The sequence below is a fragment of the Notamacropus eugenii genome, chromosome 1, assembly GCF_028372415.1.
Source record: "Notamacropus eugenii isolate mMacEug1 chromosome 1, mMacEug1.pri_v2, whole genome shotgun sequence".
Taxonomy (NCBI): Eukaryota; Metazoa; Chordata; class Mammalia; order Diprotodontia; family Macropodidae; genus Notamacropus; species Notamacropus eugenii.
Window position 1 is genome coordinate 184,763,670 of NC_092872.1, and position 15,308 is coordinate 184,778,977.

At 38.0% G+C, this 15,308-nt stretch overlaps 1 long non-coding RNA gene across 1 annotated transcript in view; it reads left to right on the plus strand.

The window, feature by feature from the left end:
- The first annotated feature begins 1,628 nt into the window (after positions 1 to 1,628).
- The window catches only part of LOC140524425 (uncharacterized), a 73,699-nt gene continuing 60,019 nt past the window's right edge, over positions 1,629 to 15,308 (plus strand). Inside the window, exon 1 of the long non-coding RNA XR_011973717.1 lies at positions 1,629 to 1,734. This is a non-coding gene — a long non-coding RNA (uncharacterized lncRNA). The remainder of the gene's footprint in view (positions 1,735 to 15,308) is intronic.

Here is a 15,308-nt window from a genome sequence, read left to right on the forward strand (position 1 = left end):
CCTCACGGTCATCGGGGGGGAGGGGAGAGCACTTACTGATCACTCCGGCATCCCAGCTTCTGGATGTTCAAGTAGTGACCCACTGAAGTCCCGTCTTTAGGCTGAAGATTTCAAAGGCTGTTGCGCTGATATCGTTGGCTCGGCCTGGCTTATCTCCTGCTTCGCTGGTCTCGCCCGCCACTCTCGGGACCCTCGGGTCGCCTCCGCCCTGCCGCGCCGACCGCACTGCGCTGTGCGCCGGGGTCTTACCCCCGCGGAACAGATCCCTCCCGTGGACCTTCCAGTCCAGCCTGGGCTCCGAATCTGTCAAAGTCCGTCTCCCACTGGATTCTACACCTCCAAAGTCTGGTCAGACTCTCCCCCCAGAGATATCCAAAGGAGTTTTTCCAGGAGCTTAGGTGAGTCGTTGCTTTCACTCCGCCATCTTGAATGTCCATCTTTTTCCCTGAACAATTTTACTTGGTTTTGCTGGATAAGTGATTCTTGATTTTAATACAAGTTCTTTTGCCTTCCAGAATATCCTTTAATGAAGAAGCTGTTAAGTCCTACATAAGCATGACTGTGGTTCCATGATATTTAAATCATTTCTCTCAGTCTTCTTGCAAAAAGTTCTCCTTGATCTGGTAATTCTGGAACATGGCTACAACATTCCTCAGAAGCTACCTTTCTAGGTCTCATTCAGGAGGTGATCGGTGAATTCTTTCAATAACTATTTTATCATCTGGTTCTAGGATGTTCAGACAGTTTTCCTTGAAAATTTCTTGAAAGACTGTCTTGTTGATGCTCCTTTTTATCATGGCTTTCAGGTAGACCAATAATTCCTAAATTATCTCTCCTGGATCTATTATCTAGGTCAGTTGTTTTTTCCAATGAGGTATTTTACGTTTTCTTATATTTTTTTATTCTTTTGATTTTGTTTAACTGATTTTTGTCTCATAGAGTCATTGGCTTCTATTTGCTCAGTTCTAGTTGTTAACAAATTGTTTTCTACAGTTAGCTTTTGTACCTCCTTTTTCATTTATCTAGTTCTACTTTTTAAGGAGTTGTTTTCTTCAATGGATTTTTTTTCCATTTTACCACTTGTATTTTTTAGAGAATTTCTTCCTAAATGCAATTTTTGTCCATCTTTTTCCAAGCTGATGACTTTCTCTTGCATACCTCTTGTTTATTTTCCAAATTTTTCTTCTACCTCTATTATTTGCCTTTTGAATTCCTTCTTGGGCTCTTTCATAAAGCTTTTTGTGCTTGAGACCAATTCATATTCCCCTTTGAGTTCTAGATTTAGTTCTACTGAAAATATAGCTCTCTTCTGAGTGTGTTTTGATCTTCCCTGGCTGCATAATAATTCTCTACACTTGTTCTTTCATTTTTTGATTTTTGCTCATTTTGTTTGTCTATTTTGTGGTTTGTAAAGTTGACTACCACAGGGTGCACTGTCTCAAGCATCTTCTGCTGGAATTCAGGGGCCTGGCTACTAACTGTGTGCCCTGGGAACGCAGGTGCTGGCCACAGTAGGCTGTAGGTGTCTGACAGCTTACCTGGTGATGATTTGGGGTCATAATGGTGTTGTCTGGCATATGTTGAGGTCAGCTGACAATTTTCTCTGTGTCATCAGGGCTATGCTGAAGCACAGGAAGTTTTGTCTGTTGGAGGATGCCTACCCACCCCATGGTCTGATGGAGCGTGTAGTAGTTCTCTGAGCTGGAATCTGCCAGTTCCACCAGATGTGCTAAGGTAGGGGCTCTGGTGTTGGCATTTTCTTGTTTCACCACTCTGCAGTTCATTATCTCCTCCTGGCTTGTTGAATTGGAGCCCATCTTTGGCCTGCTGGGACTCTGTCCAGGACTATACTCCCCTTTTACATGAGCAATATGGATCTTATTTACTGATCTTCTAAGGATCAAAAGACTGGTTCATTTTGTGTTTTTACTGGCTCCACTACTCCAGGATCTCTTCTGGGGTGCTAGTTTATGGCTGTTTGTGGATAAGAATGGGAGAGGGACAGTGATGTAGAACTTACTCCTTACTCCTCCATGTTGGCCCCCATAAGTCCTCATTGCTTTTAAAAAGGGGAGAAATACATCCAGAAATATCTTACCAGTGCTAAATTGCATAGGGATCATTCCTAGTAATATCTACAATTCCGTATTATTGGAATTTTCATAATGACAATTGAGTAAAAATCAAGTACACTTGTTCAATGGTCTACTATGACCCACTGATCCATTTTGGAATCTGTATCCCATAACTATTAAGAATAATTTCTCCTTAACCTATGGGGACCTATAGAATTATTACTATTTCCTCATCAAAAAATAATAAAATTGATAGATATTCTTGGTAGACAAGATAAAGAGAAGAAAACCTTTTAGCAACACCTCTGAAACCATCAGACATGGTGCAATAGTACACTATGCAATGATATAGCCCAATAATATGTAGATGACATTGGATTTGTCAAATGTAAGCAAAAATAGTATATCACCAGATGGAGCCTATGAAACAAGGTATAAAAATTACTGCAAATGTCCACGATGGACAACATGTCAACAAATGAAACCAACAATGTGGCAATAAAATAAGCATTAAAAAATAACCATGCTATGCCATTTTCTTTATGGAAATGGAGGGGTTTATGAAAAAGGAAAGGTTTATGATGGCAGCTCATGAACAGGCCTTTAGCACAAAAATTGCAGAAGAGATATCCTTAAGGAACCTAGACAAAACTAGTATAGATTATACAATGAAACTATACTAATTGTAAATGCATTACTACAAGCTATCTATTTATAATGCTTTTTTAAAAATTAATTTATTTTCTTTAAGTTTTCTACAGTCACTTCCATTTATATTACATTTTCTCCACCTCCCTCAACCCTCCTTCCTCCCATCTTTTCCTTTTTAAATTTTAATTTTATTTATTTATTTTTAGTTTTCAACATTCATTTCCACAAGACATTAAGTTCCAAATTTTCTCCCCATCTCTCCCCTCCCCCACTCTGAAACACCATGCATTCTGATTACCCTTTCCCCCAATATGCTTTCCCTTCTATCACACCCCTCCCTTCCCTTATCCCCATTTTCTCTCTTTACTTGTAGGGCAAGACAGATTACTATATCCCATTATTTGTATTTCTTAGGTACCAATTGCATGAACAAAACAATTCTTAACATTCATTCCTTAAACTTTGAGTTCTAACATGTCTCCCTTCCTCCCACTCCACCCATCTCCAATGAGAAGGCAAACAATTCAATATAGGCTACATATATGTAGTTTTGATAAAGACTTCTGTAATAGTCATACTGTGAAAGACTAACTATATTTCCCTCCTTGCTATCTTTCCCCCTATTTATTCTATTCTCTCCTTAGATCTTGTCCCTTCCTTAAAGTGGTGACCTCTTATTGCTCCCTCCTTCCATTTGCCCTCCCTTCTATCCTCTCCCACCCCACTTATCCCCTTCTCTCCTACTTTCCTATAGTGTAAGATAGATTTTCATACCAAATGAAGTGTGCATGTTATTCCCTCCTTAAGCCAAATGTGATGAGAGTAAGCTTCACTTTTTCCCTTTCATGTCCCCCCTTTTCCCTTCCATTGAAAAAGCTTTTTCTTGCCTCTTTTATGAGAGATAAGTTGACCCATTCCATTTCTCCCTTTCTCCTCCCAATATATTTCTCTCACCCGTTAATATTATTTTTTTAGATATCGACCCTTTCTATTCAACTCTCCCTTTGCTCTCTGTCTGCATATGTGAATATAATTCCTTCAGCTACCCAAATAATGAGAAAATTTTCCAAAGTTATAAACATTATCTTTCCATGGAAGAATGTAAACAGTTCAAAATTTGTAAGTCCCTTATGATTTCTCTTTCCTGTTTACATTTTCATGCTTCTCTTGATTCTTGTGTTTGAAAGTCAGATTTTCTGTTCAGTTCTGGTCTTTCCATTAAAAATGCTTGAAAGTCTTCTATTTCTTTGATTGACCATTTCCCTCCCAGAAGTATTATACTCAGTTTTGCTGGGTAGGTGATTCATGGTTTTAATCCTAATTCCTTTGACTTCTGGAATGTCATATTCCAAGGACTTCAATCCCTTAATGTAAAAGTTGCTAGACATTGTGTTATCCTGATTTTATTTCCACAATACTAAAATTGTTTCTTTCTGGCTCCTTACAGTATTTTCTTTTTGACCTGGGAACTCTGAAATTTGGCTACAATATTCCTAAGAGTTTTTCTTTTCAGATCTCTTTCAGGAGGTGATCAGTGGATTCTTTTAATATTTATTTCACCATCTGGTTATAGAATCTCAGGGCAGTTTTCCTTGATAATTTCATGAAAGACGATGTCTAGGCTCTTTTTTTTGATCATGGCTTTCAGGTAGTTCCATAATTTTTAAATTGTCTCTCCTGGATCTATTTTCCAGGCCAGCTGGTTTTCCAGTGAGATATTTCACATTGTCTTCAATTTTTTCATTCTTTTGGTTTTGTTTTGTAATTTCTTGGTTTCTTATAAATTCATTAGATTCCATCTGTTCCATTCTAATTTTTAAAGAACTATTTTCTTCAGTGAGATTTTGAACCTCCTTTCTATTTGGCTAATTCTGCTTTTTAAAGCATTTTTCTTCTCACTGGCTTTGTGGACCTCTTTTGCCATTTGAGTTAATCTATTTTTAAAGATATTATTTTGTTCAGTATTTTTTGAGTCTCCTTTAGCAAACTGTTGACTCACTTTTCATGATTTACTTGTATTGCTCACATTTCTCTTCCCAGTTTTTCTTCCATTTCTCTTACTTGATTTTCAAAAATCTCTTTTGAACTCTTTCATGACTTGAGACCATTGTAAATTTATTTTGGAGGTTCTGGATGAAGAAGCCTTTGCGTTCATGTCTTCCTCTAATGGTATGATTTGTTTTTCGTCATCTGTAGGGATGGAGGAATATACCAGTTTACCAAGAAAGCAACTTTATTTTTTTCCATTTTTTGGACATTTTCCGAGGCAGTTACTTGACATTGGAGTCCTTTGTCAAATGCAGGGTATACTCTAGAGGCCTGTAAGTTCTCAGTTCCTCCAAGGTGGCACAATCAAGGGAGAGGAGTTTACTCCTCTCCTCTCCTGTGTTCTGGTCTGAGAGCAACCACAAGCTTTTCTGCCCAGGATCTTTGAATAGGGTTCCCTTTCCACAACTGCCTCCAGCTCCATTAGGTCAGTTGTCCTCCTCACCCCAGTGCCACCACTCATGGCTCAGATTCAAATCAGCCATTTCATTCCCCAAGGGTATTTATGTCAATGGCTCCAAAAATGGATGCTGCAGCTGCCTGGGGCCAGGGCTACGGCAAGATCCTGCTCCCTTTTCATCCAGGTGAAAGAGCTTTTTCAGTGACTTCTGAAGCTGTCTCTGGCATTTGTGGTAGAGGAATCCAGGAACCACAGCTGTTGCCCATGATTCCGTGCCCTGAAACCTTCTCCAGTCCTGTCCCAGCTGTGCTGTGCAGGCAAGGCTGGGCTGCACTCTATTCTGAGTTCTGTGCAATAAACCCTTCCTGTCTGGTCTTCCAGGCTGTGTTGGGCTGAAAATCTCTTTCATTCTGTCATTTTTGCAGCTTCTGCTGCTCTAGAATTTGTTTAGAGTCATTTTTAGAGATATTTTATGGGCTTTAGGGGGAGAGCTACAGCAGGTCCATCCTTCTGCTCAGTCACCTTGGCTCCACCTACCCAATTTATATTTTTTTTTAAAAATCATTCATCTCATTTAGATTGTCCAATTAATGTGCATACAGTTTGGCCAAATAATTTCTCAATATTGTTTTAATTTCCTCCTCATTGGAGGTTAGTTCATCCTTTTCATTTTTGAAATTGTTAATTTGGTTTTCTTCTTTCTTTTTTCATCAAATTGTCCAAAGTTTTATCAATTTCATTGTCTTTTTCCCATAAAACCAAGCCTTTGTTTTTTTTAATTAGTTCAATAGCTTTCTTAGTTTCAATTTTATTAATCTCTCCTTTGCTTTTCAGAATTTCTAATGTGGTATTTACTTGGGGATTTTCAATTTGTTCTTTTTCTAGTCTTTTCAGCTACATGCCCAAATTATTTATCTCTTCTTTCTCTATTGTATTCATGTAGGCATTCAAAGATATAAAACTTCCCCTAAGAACTGCTTTTGCAGTATCCCATAAGATTTGGTAGGTTGTCTCATTATTGTCATTCTCTTGAATGAAGTGGTTAATATATTTTCTATGATTTGTTGTTTAACCCACTCATTCTTTAAGATTACATTATATAGTTTCCAATTAATTTTTGTTCTATCTTTCCAAGGCCTTTTGTTACATATAATTTTTGTTGTAATATGATTTGATAAGGATGCATTAACTATCTCTGCCTTTCTGCACTGGATTGTGAGGATTTTGTGCCCTAGTTCATGGTCAATTTTTGTACATGTGCCGTGTACCACTGAGAAAAAGATGCATTCCTTTCTATCCTCATTCAATTTTCTCCAGAGATCTATCATATCTACCTTATCCAGAGTTTTATTCACTTCCCTAATTTCTTGCTTTTTTATATTGAAGTTAGATTTATCAAGTTCAGGGAGGGGAAGTTTGAAGTCCCACACTAGTATAGTTTTGCTGTCTATTTCTTCCTGTAACTCTCTTAACTTCTTCTCTAAGAAACTGGATGCTCTACCACTTGGAGCATATATGCTTAGTAATGATATTGTTTCTTGTAATATGGTGCCTTTTAGTAGGATATGGTTTCCTTCCTTATCTCTTTTGATTAGATCTATTTCTTCTTTTGCTTTGTCTGAGATTAGGATTGCTACCCCTGCTTATTATACATCAGCTGAAGCATAATATATTCTTCTCCAATCTTTTAACTTTAACCTGTGTGTATCTCCCCATTTCACATGTGTTTTTTGTAAACAACATAGTGTTGAATTATGGTTTTTAATCCATTCTGCTATCCACCTCTCTTTTATGGGAGACTTCATCCCATTCATATTCACAGTTTAGATTACTGTGTCTTTCCCTCTATCCTCTCCCTCCTCCCCACTTCATGGTTTTAATCTTTCCTTCTCCCTTTCCCTACACAATAAAATTTTAATTTTTGTCCACCCCTTTCCTCAGTCTTCCTTCCTTTGAGCACCTCATCCCTTTTACTCCCCTTTTCCCTTATGACTTCCTCCCTTTTAGTCTCCCCTCCCTTTTCTTTTCCCTTTCCCCTCCTACTGCATATAGAGTTACTTAGATTTCTATACTTAACTGAGTTTGTTGTTCCCTCCTTGAACCAAATCAGATCAGAGTAAATCTCAAACAATGCTCATCACCCTCCCCTTTTTCCCTCTACTGAAATATATATTTGTGCGTCTTCCTATAATGTAATTTACCTTTTCTGCCTCCTCCTTTTCATAACTTCCATTGAAATCCCTTTACAACCTTGATTTACATTTTTATCATCCCATCATTTAATTTATACCCACTTCCTCTGTCTATGTATATCCCTTTTAAATATCATAATAAATATACAAGTATTTGTATATTTGTTAAGATTGACAAGTATCTTCTCTTCTTATAGGGATGCAAACAGTATGCCCATATTGAACAACAAGTTGCTTTGTTTTTTTTCAATCCCTCTGATCTTTTAATGTAAAAGACTGCAAGGTCCTGGTAATTCTGACTGTAGTTCTTTGATATCTGAATTGTTTCTGGTTGCTTGCAATATTTTTTCCTTCACATAATAATTCTGGAATTTGGCAATGATATTCCTTGGTGTTTTCAGTATGGGATCCCTTTCAAGAGGTCATCTGTAGATTCTTTCAGCGACTATTTTACCCTTTGGGTCTAGGACCTCTGTGCATTTTTTCTTGATGATTTCTTGGAAGATATTGTCCAGGCTCTTTTTTGCATCATAGCTTTCTGGTAGACTAATAATACTTAGATTATCTCTCCTGGATCTGCTTTCTGGGTCAGTTGTTTTTCTAATTAGATATTTTACATTTTCTTCTGCTTTTTCATTCTTTATATTCTGTTTGACTAATTCTTGATGTCTCATAGAGCCATTACCTTCTACTTGCCCAATACTAATTTTTAATAGATTGTTTCTTCAGCTAACTTTTGCATCTCCTTTTCCATTTATCCAGTTATTCCTTTTAAGGAGTTATTTTTCTCCAGTTAGGTTTTGCACTTCCTTTTGCATTTGTCCAATTTGCCTGTTAAATTTTTACATGATTTCTTTTTTCATATTTTTAAAACCATTGGCCAGTTTTCTCTACTTATCCAATTTGTCTTTTAAAATCCTTCTTGAGCTCTTCCAAAAATGCTCTTTGGGTTTGAGGTCAATTCATTTTCCCTTCTTAAGTTTCAGAAGGAAGTACAGTCTCAATGCTGACCTCTTTGGTAGTCATGCTTTGGTCCTTGTCCCCACAGAAAGATACTATGATCTTTTCTGGTTTGCTTTTTGCTCATGATGATCACCCTTTTCCTGGATTTTAAAGTAGATCTCTGCTTCTGGGGCACAGGAGCCTCTGTTCTACGGTTCTTGTACTTAGAACCTGAGGCTTTGTTTATTGTAGCCTCTGGTTCTTTCAGCTTGAAGCTAAAATGCTGCAGCTTACCTGGTGCTGAGCTGACTGGTGTGACAAGGCGAAGTCTTTCTGAGTTTCTCTGGAGTTACCCTGGAGCTAGCTGAGTTAAGTTTGAGTAGGGGTGGTCTGTCCACAGGAGGTCTTGTCTCCTGAACAAGAGCATAGGTAAGCTCAGTGGTTGGTGAACATCGCCTATGCTAGTGTCTTTCCAATTCCCCTGGCTGTGCTGAGCCACACCTGGGATCCTGGTGTTGGCACTTATGGGCTCCACACCCCTGGGGTTCAGTATTTCCACCTGACCAGGTGAGGTGGAGCTGTCTGGAACAACTGTGGTCCTACACTGGTCTCCTTCAACCCAAGAGGGACCCCTCTTTGTGATTTTTCTAACCTAAGGGTCTAAAAGATTGTTTATCCCTTCTTCTCTTCCCACTGTTCCAGGATTTTTCCTGGGGAAATATTATCTGGGTTTTTCAAGGTCACAATGGGAGAGGAATAGCATTTACAAATTGCTCCACTATCTTGGCTCCTGGAAGTTGAAGTAGGTGACTTACAGACATTTAATTTGTGGGCTGATATTCTCAGGAGTAGTTGTTGCTGTTACCTGGGATTCTGGGGTTCTCTCTTGCTCAGTTTCACTGGACTCCTGTCCTTGGGTGATAATTTGAGAATCTGCAGTTCTACTTCTGCCTCAGACTCCCTGGGGCTTCCTGCTCAGCTTTGCTATGGTGGATTCTGCATTGGTACAGCCTGTGTGCTCTGTGCTCCTCCTTCCCTATGCAACATGTCCTTCTTGTCTACCTTGCAAGGGATGGAAATCTATCACACTCTGTCTCCTGTTGGATTCTTCTACTATTTGCTCAGATTCTCCTTTTAGAGATATCAGAAGGAGTTTGTCTTAGAGCTTAGATGCTCTCACTCCACCATCTTGAATCTGCCTTCACTATAAATGATTTAAGAAAACGTTTAGTGCTACCCAATACCTCACTAATAAGACCTGGTCCCTAGGATCATATTTTAAAAGTTTGTTATCTTTCATAAACTGATATATGGCAAATCTTCACAGAGGCCTCAAAACATCTTTGAGAATCCAATTAACAAACTCTACTCAAATCAAACATTATCATGAATTGAATGATTGTCTACATTTGCTTGGACAACACCTTAAAAACTTGAGAACAACGATTTTAATAAATGTTCCCATGTCAAATATTCAAACTTTATATGGAATAAAAAAACTACATAGAATGAAAAAAAAACTACATAGAAGGAAAAGCTTTCAAAATAAAGCAGAGGTGAGCAAAACTGTGTGGGAAAAAGATAAGGTGCGTATCATCCCTGTTGTCCTGTTCACTACTGTCATTGGACTGAGGATGCTTTCAATGAGCCTATGAAGGATGAGATATATCTGATTCTTTTATTCAACAGCAAAATGTAGCTATTTTATCTACATATTGAATAGTATATGGAATATTAAAAATGAAATAACAGAATAGCTATTCATCCCATGGTAGTTTATATATAAACCCCACTGAAAGAAGAAAGACAAGAAGAATAGAATGATTTTGGTGGTGACAATAATAATAATGATGGTATTCATATAGTGCTTTATGTTCTTCAGAATTATTTTTGTTAAACAGATTTGATCCTCACTAAATCCTTGTTTTATGAGTAAGATATACCTCTGTGATGTCAAATGACTTGTCCATGCAAGTAAGTAGGAAGGTTCTGAGATGGCAAATAATATGTTATCAGTTAGACTTGCAAAATCATGCAAAATATATTTTCATATTAACTATGTATGGGGGAAGCAAAAAAAAATAAAATCAGAAAATTATACTTCAATTTGCACTGAATTCATCAGTTATGCCTCTAGAGGTAGATAATATTTTATTTTATCATGAACCCTTTGAAATTGCCTTGGATTATTCATTGTATTGATTGGAGTAACCAGATATTTCACAGTTGATCTTCATTATAACATTGCTATAACTGTGCAGAGACATCTCTCAGTTCTTCTCACCTCAATCAGATCATATAGATTTTGGCATGTTTTGTTTTGTTTTGAAATTACCCCCCCCCCCCATCATTTCTTTTAGCACAATAGTATGCCATAATAATCATGTGCCACAACTTGTTCGGCCATTCCCCAAATAATTGGCATCCCCTCAAATTCCAATTCTTTGCCACCACAAAAAAGAGCTGCCATACTTTTATACTCAAATGTTTTCTTTTTTTTATCTTTAAAATTTTTGGAGTACAGATCTAGTACTCGCATTGCTGGGTCAAGTAGTCTGTAAAGTTTTATAGAGCTTTGGGCATAGTTCAAGAATGTTATCCAGAATGTTTGGACCATGTCACTGCTCCACCAGTAATTCACTAATATATGTATTCTCTCTCATCCCTTCGAACATGTATCATTTTTCATCATTTTGAGGTGGTAATTCAGAGTTGTCTAATCTGCCTTCCTCTAATCAGTGGTGATTTAGAGCATTTTTTTCACATGACTCTACAAAGCTTTAATTTCTTCTTCTGAAAATTGCCTATTCATATCTTTTGACAATTTATTAAGTAGGGAATGACTTTTTAAAAAAATAAATCTTAATCAACTTCCTATATATTTAAGAAATGGCGTCTTTGTCCCCAAGAGATCATAAAAATGGGAAAGAGTCCCATATGTACAAAAATATTTATTGCAGCACTCTGTGGTGGCCAAAAACTGGAAATCAAGGGGATGCCTATCAGTTGGGGAATGACTGAATAAATTGTGGTAAATGAATGTAATGGAATACAATTGTACTGTAAGAAATGATGAATAGGAAGACTTCAGAGAGGCCTGGAAAGACTTATATGAACTGATGAAAGGAGCTGAACTCGGAGAACTTTATACATGAAAACAACCATCACAGTGTGTGAGGATTTTTTCTAGCAGACCTAGAACTTCACTGCAATGCAAGGACTTAAAATATTCCCAATGGTCTCCCTTTTTTTATTTATTTTTAACACAGTTTATAACAGATAAAGCAATTCAAACTTTTGGTCAGGTGATACTTCTTTTTAAAGCATTTACAATATGGACCACAAAAGAATTTTTTTTTTTAAGCATTAACCAACTGAGACACAAACAATGTTTATGTTGCTAACTTCACAAGCTCTTGACTTAATTGTCTCTGCAGTATTACTAAGAATTAAAGGACCCTAACTTATTGTTGTTGGTCTAAAGTCCTATGCCTAAAAGCTTAATTTTAGACAACCTTGGATGTTCCCCTACCAATAATCTACAATTGAATAGATCTAGTATTAAGCTTACAAATCTTTTGACTATAGGAAATTGCCACCAAGATTAGGAATATTGCAGGTATACAATATTTCCCCAACTTCATGTCAGTTCCAGGCAGGATTAGATTATCCACTTGCATTCAGTCAGGCTTAAAGTATGCCAGGTGTCAGTGGGGAAATTGAGTCAGGAGACTCCCACCTCAGCCCATGCTGAACAGCTGCTCTCCCACCCTTCCCTTGAGATCCCCTTATGCAGTTCATACTGGCATCTCATCAACTTATCATGGATTGGAGGCTCAGATCACCTTTCTTGCTACCCATACCTGGAGTTAGACTCAGAAGAACAGTCACTTAATAGTCCCATAGCATCTAAAAAATAGCAAGTTCCAATAACCAGGTTTCAAATATGATTATGGCTTCACTTTGGCTAAGGAATGTCTTTTGAGGCAAGTTTTAAGTGGCTTATGTGCCTTTCTATACATGTTCTAGTTCCTGATTAAATGGCAATCATAAAATCAAATTTACCATTAAAACCTTGAGTTTTCCATCAATGCCAAATTTTACCTGAGGTTACCTTCCTCTAGGAAATTTAGGCTGAAATTCTTTTCTCCAAACTAAAGATGTCATTGATTTATTCTCAGTAATTAATTCAGTCTATTGTTTTAATACAAATGGCTTTTACCTCCTTTGTAACATGTCCAATTTTTTCTCCACATCACTCCCTTTCCCCCTCTTCCTAATACCTTGCATTCTGATTACTCCTTCCCTCAATGTACCCTCCCCTCCATCACACCTCACCCCCCTCCTATCCCCATCTTCTCTCTTTCTTGCAGGGCAAGATAAATTTCCATACCCCTACCCCTGTAGTTCTTATTTCCCGATTATATGCAATAAAAATTTACAACATTCGTTTCTAATACTTTGAATTCCACCTTCTCTCCCTCCCCTCTTCCCTCCCTAGGCCCACTGAGAAGGGAAGCAATTCAGTACAGACTAAATATGTGTTCTTTTGCAAAAGACTTCCACAATAATTATGTCGTGTAATACTAATTATATTGCCCTCTGTCCTACCCTATCCCCGCCCTTATTTTCCCCCCTACAATTGACCTTGTCCCTTCTCAAAAGTGTTTATTTCTATTGACTCCCTTCTCCCACTTGCCCTCCCTTCCAACATTCTCTTTGCTCCACTTGTCACCTCCTCTCCTACTTTCCTATGGTGTGATATAAATTTTCATATCAAATTTAGTGAGCATGTTATTCCCTCCTTCAGCCATATGTGGGGAGAGTAGCTTTATTTTTCCCCTCTCCCCTTCTCCTTTATTGCCTCCATTGAATAAGATTTTTCTTATCTCTTTTATGAGTTGTAGCCTGCCCTGTTCTATTACTCCCTTTCTCTTCCCAGAATTTTCCTCCTTCACCCCTTAATTTTTATTTTATTTATTTATTTATTTTGTTTGTGTGTGTGGATATCATCTTCTCTGATATAACACATCTTGTACTCTCTATCTATGTGTGTGTGTGTGTGTGTGTGTATGTACAATCTCTCCAACTCCTCAAATACTGAGAAAAGATTCAATAGTTAAAAATATTTTCTTTCCATGAAGTTGTGTAAACAGTTCAGCTTTAGAGAGTTTTTTATGATTTTTCTTTTCTGTTTACCTTTTCATGTTTCTCTTGATTTTTGTCTTGGAAAGTCAAATTTTTAAATACAGATCTGGTCTTTTCCTCAACATGTATTTTTGAAAGTCGTCTATATCACTGAATGACCACTTTTTCCCTCGAAGTATTATATTCAGATTTGCTGGGTAGGTGATTCTTGGTTTCAATCCCAGTTCCTTTGATTTCTGAAATATCCCATTCCAAGCCCTTCAATCCCTTAATGTTGAAGCTGTCAGAGCCTGTGTTATCCTGACTGTATTTCCACAGTACTCAAATTGTTTCTTTTTAGCTGCTTGCACTAATTTCTCCTTGGTCTGGGAACTCTAAAATTTGGCCACAATATTCCTAGGAGTTTCTCTGTTCAAATTTCTTTCAGGAGGTGATTGATGAATTCTTTCAATATCCATTTTGCCCTCTGATTCTATAACATCAGGGCAGTTTTGCTTGATAATTTCATGGAAGATAATGTCTAGGCTCTTTTTTTGATCATGGCTTTCAGGTAGTCCAATAATTTTTATATTATTTCTCCTGGATCTATTTTCCAGGTCAGTTGTTTTTCCAATGAGTTGTTTCACATTATCTTCTATTATTTCAAATTTTTGGTTTTGTTTACTAACTTCTTGGTTTAAGTCATAGTCATTTGTTTCCCTGAACTCAATTCTCTCTTTCAATGAATTATTTTGTTCGGTGAGCTTTTGAACCTTCTCCTCCATTTGGCTAATTCTGCTTTTGAAAACCTCCTTCTTCTCGTTGGCTTTTTGGACCTCTTTTTCCAATTGAGTTAGCCTCTTTTTAAAGCTGTTATTTTCCTCAGCATTTTTTTTTTTGTTTCTTCTTTAGTAAGCTGCTAACTTTTTTTTTAAGGTCTTCTATTGCCTGAGCCCAGTTTAAGTTCCCTTTGGAGGCAGAGGCCTTGACTTCCATTGACAGTATGCCTTGTTCTTCTTCATATGAAAGGATGGGGGGACTCATCTGTTCCCCAATAAAGTTACCTTCTATGGTCTTAGTTTTTTCCCTTTTGGGGGCATTTTCCCAACCAGTTACTTGACTTCTGAGTTTTCTCTCCTCAACCTCCTGGCCTCCAGCTATGCCAAGCCAACACAGGGGGCTGAAATTCAAATGAGCTTCTACCAAGCCTCAGGGCTTTTGGTGGGGGGAGGGCTGTTATTCAGTGTGAAATTAAGATCACTTGTTCAGGTGGGGGCAGGGCCGCCACACCAGGTTCAGTTCCCTCAAGGGTTTTCTGATGAGACCTTCAACAATGGATGTGGGCTACTGCCTGCTTTGGGAGCCCTATCTACAGCTCCCTCTACTGCTGCCTCCTGAGGAGACCTGAGTTATGGGGACATCCCACTCTCCTCTTGACCAGCCAAAAAGACCCTCTCACTGACCTTTGGCACTTGTGGGTTGAGGGATCTGCACTGCCACTGGAGATTCAGTCCCTGAAGCTTCCATGGATCTGCTCCTCTTGGTGCTGCATGGCCAAGGCAGAGCTGGGCTCTGCTCTGGGTCTGGTGGGACAGACATTTCTCTTCCGTCTTTCAGGTCTCTTTGGGACAGAAATCTCTTCCACTCTGTCGTTCTGTGGCTTCTGCTGCTCCAGAATTTGTTGAGAGTTCTTCTTTACAGGTATTTTATGGGCTGTGGGCTAGGAGCTAGCATATGTGTATCTTTCTATTCTGTCATCTTGACCCCAATGGTCTCTTAAGGCAAAATGCCTTCCACCTTCAGAGAACGAACTATGGAATTAGATCACAGAATGTAGCAGATCATTTTCTTTTTTTATTATGCTTTGGTGTGTTT